This window comes from Saccoglossus kowalevskii, chromosome 17 (assembly GCF_978046115.1).
Source record: "Saccoglossus kowalevskii chromosome 17, keSacKowa6.1, whole genome shotgun sequence".
NCBI classification, from domain to species: Eukaryota; Metazoa; Hemichordata; class Enteropneusta; family Harrimaniidae; genus Saccoglossus; species Saccoglossus kowalevskii.
Window position 1 is genome coordinate 186,275 of NC_140657.1, and position 4,589 is coordinate 190,863.

Below are 4,589 nucleotides of genomic sequence, written 5' to 3' on the forward strand. Positions count from 1 at the left end.
GTCTTGCTGAATACCAATTTTTCAAACATAGGAGTGGAGAGATTGCCCGGGACTGAATGTCAGGTAGGCAGCCAGTATTCAGATATCTTACATACTCCACAAGAAACTTCCCTCATTCATCATGTTGTGTGCATTATATTCTATCACCATTTGTATTTACCAGAGAAAACATTGTTTAAATACAAAAGTGTCAGAGATATCCAAATTATAAGCCCCCTTTCAAACTCTGATATGACACCGTGCAATAATAACTAGAATTACAAAAGAAAAATTTATCTAGTCATGGTTTATTAACAAAGTACAAATTAATGACATCTAAATTTATGCATTAATAACAAATTTTAAAGGCGATTTTAATATACACCAGTCCCAGGAAGTACTTTTCATAGTGATCTGACCACCAGACATACATGACTGAAATCCAGTTCCATGATGACATAAATGCTTGATTTTGATAAATTGTTAGCACTAAAATGGCTACCATTCAGCCATCTAGAATTGGATCATGAAACAAATGCATACACATATGTATGCTATGATGTGTGTGTGAATTTTGAATGTAATCAGCCCAGGCATGTCTGAATGCAAACAGATGGACACACACATGTGAAAATACAAGTCCCAGTATTCTGACTACGTCTGAAGGGCAACTTACAAAGTGAAAATATTTGAATGGCAAATATCATTCTAGATTTATTCTGTATGGAATGAAAAACATTTTTATTTTGGTGCTAAGTCAGTCAAAATAATAAGGCAGTATATTTAAAAGAAACAAGTCATTGTCAATGACACGTCCCCGTTCCGTTCATATTTGAGTGACATATACATTCAAAGCAGATCATGACCGAAATGCACCTGTATATGTACAACACATTGTACTAAATCTGAACAAAATCCATCCATGCATGACTGAGATCCGGTTACGGAATTGTGAAAATGTGCGATTTCAATGCATTTTCGGCCTTAAAATGGCCATCATTCAGCTATTGTTAAGCGGATCATGAAACAAATGCACATACATACTTGTGACATGATGTACCTTGTGTGTGTGAAGTTTGAACTCAATCAATCCAAGCATGTCTCCGATACGGATCCAGAACTGAATTCTTTAAAACAAAATGGCCGCCAGTCGGCCATTTCAAACCCTATTATGTTTAAATGTATGTACCAAATTTGAACAAAATCCGTCCATGCATAACTGAGATCCGGGTCCGGAATGGTGAAAATGTGCGATTTTGATGCATTTTCGGCCTTAAAATGGCAGCTATTCGGCTATCGTTAATCGGATCATGAAAAAAATGCATGTGCACATGTCCCATATAATGTGTGATGTATGAGTGAAGTTTGAACTTAATCAGTCCATGCATGTTCGAGATACAGGTGATCACGGACGCATGCACGGACGCACATAGGGCAAAACATAAGTCCCTGTTTTCAGACTATGTCCGAACGGGGACTAATGAAAAAAAATATACCGTACTTCCATGAGTATAAGACCAGGGGCCTGAACATGTAAAATCAGGAAAATTAGGGGGTGGGCTTATACTCAAGGACCACCTCAGAAAAGATAATTTTTTGGGGGGTTTAAAATTGTAACCCTCTTCCCAACCTTGAAAAATCATCAAAATTACATTTTTCGTTCACAGCGCCGTTCTCAGAGAAATACTACTAAATATTATTAAATGGGTAGAGTCTGTGGGAAAACTGTTGAAGGCAAGATCTTTATCATTATCTTCGTTGTGGAATGTTTTTGATCGCTCGCACACTCTCGATACAAAGCAATTTCCGCCATGGTGTTTTTCAACAGGAAAATATGTGGTATGTTAGTCATATGTCAAATGCCTCCATTATAGCACTTAGTTGCATGTCCTTGGCTGAAACAGTGTTTGATACATTACACACATCGTATTAATGAGGTTACATGTTCCAATTTATACAAGGTGGGTAATTAAGGTGGATTTCTACCCTTAAGTTATCAGAGCTGTGGATTATCCAAAAGCACTTATGTATCAAGTTTCAGTGGAATTTGATGAGTGGTACTCAAGATATCTGTATAACACCAGAGGTACATTACTTGGGGTTTGCAACTACGGTGACATGATACCAAGATCCCGTTACAATCTCGCTCTCGCACAAGTGTTCCCAACTCAGAAAAATGCGAATGCGCATTCCCGAGGTAACTAAGATACTGGGATGTCCAGGTGGATCAAAATAGCTGCCCACGATATGACGGATTACGAGAACTATATTTTCTGTACATTTTCGATGTATTACATTTTTCACTATGATAGCGACAAGAAAAGTTTTATTTTTTCATTACAAACCTTGAACGTTGATATATGTCATGTCAGAAGGTCGTAGCCTCAGTCTCGCTATCTACGAGAAGAGACTTGAATGGGATCTTGACATGATGTTACCATACAGTACTATGCGAGTTGCAAACCCCAAGTAATGTACCTCTGATAACACCTATAAATTGATTAATTTATGCAAATTTGAGCACATAATTTACATGGCTTAACCCAGAGCGCTCATATACCAAGTTGCATTGAAATCTGATGAGTAGTTGACTTATTTGTGGAAAAGCTAAAAATTGACTAATTAATATGCAAATTAGGTCAATAATATGTATGGATTTCAATTAAAAATCAAAGAAAGCATAGAAAGAACTCCCGTGTGCTGAGAGTATTGGAGACACATCTGCGATGAATTCAATTTAAATCTAATTTTTTTAGATATCAGAAATGAGCGAATAATAGATAATGAATATTCATGTTTATCAACATTAAACTAATCATGTCTATGGATTACCTCAATGAACCAAATGAATTATTATACAAACTAAGCAATTATTATGCATAGATTTAGGTCTGTATATTGTTTCAGGGCATGCATGTACAATGTTTCATTATAACATGATGATTAATCCTAACTAAATCAGTGGAAAGCTGTAAAGTAAATTATTATGTAAATTAGGTAATTATTATAGATGCATAACAAGCAGCCAGTCGGCCAAGATAGCTCCGCTGTTAGCAATGCATATTTCAATAAAAGAACAGAAGATATCATTAGAAAATGAACAATATGTATAGTATTAAAGCAATGAGACTTGCTGTTTTCAACAAGAATTCAAGAATATCACCTTTCACCAAAAATAATCATCAAAATTAGATAATTGAAGATATCGCCACGACATTAACAAATCTGAAAGAGGTCCACATATAGTACCTATATATGTAATATAAAAACAATCAGACTTGCGGTTTTCAACAAGAAGTCGAAAGTATCACTTTTTACCAAAAATGACAAAAATATTAAGCAAAATTAGAGAATTGAAGATATCATCATGAAATGAACAAATCTGAGAGAGGTCCACATGTAGTACCTATATATGTAATATCAAAGCAATCGGACTTGCAGTTTTTAACGAGAAGTCGAAAATATCACTTTTTACCAAAAATGACGAAAATAAATATTCACTAAAATTAGAGAATAAAAGATATTATCACAAAATGAACAAATCTGAGAGAGGACCACATGTAGTACCTATATATGTAATATCAAAGCAATTTGACTTGCGGTTTTTAACAAGAAGTCAAAAATATCACTTTTTACCAAAAATATTGATCAAAACTAGTGAATTGAAGATATCATCACGAAATGAACAAATCTGAGAGAGATCCACATATAGTACCTATATATGTATTATCAAAGTAATCGGACTTGCGGTTTTTTACAAGAAGTCAAAAATATCACTTTTTACCAAAAATGACAAAAATATTCACCAAAATTAGAGAATTGAAGATATCATCATGAAATGAACAAATCTGAGAGAGGTCTACCCAAGGTACATATATACCAAGTATCAAAGCATTCAGGCTTGTAGTTTTCAAGAAGAAGTCGAAAAGGTAAAAAATACGGACGACGATGGACAATCACTCATATGATAAGCTCCGCTCGACAAAGTCGACAGCGGAGCTAAAAACCTAAAACTAATTTGATCATCACATTGTGTTAAAGTACATATGTACCAAGATTCATTGATTTAAGATAAGTATTGTCACAGACCATGTATGTACGAAGTTTCATTGAAATGTGATTAGAACCAAAAAATATGATTTATTATGCAAATTAGGTAATTATTATGATTTTAACCCAAAACTGAATGAGTCTGTGCATTGTTCTGGAGCATCAATGTACCAAGTTTCATTGAAATGGGATAAATAATACTTGCGATATCAGTGTAAAGGCCAAAAATTAACTAATTATGCAAATTAGTTGATTAATATGCTCACATTTTTACTTTGGATTGTTGTAGAGCATCTATGTACCAAGTTTCATTGAAAAGTAATGTAGTGATAGTACTTGAAACATCAAAAGCTGAAAATTGATTAATTATGCAAATTAGGTAATTAAAATTTCACATATCTGTCTGTACACCGTCATATGTATCTATGTAAGTTTCATTGAAATGTGATGATTAGTACCTGAGATATTAGTGGAAAAGCTGAAAATTGACTAATCATTATGCAAATTAGGTTAATTTTATGCATGGATTTTTACCCAAAACTAATCACATCTGTGCATTA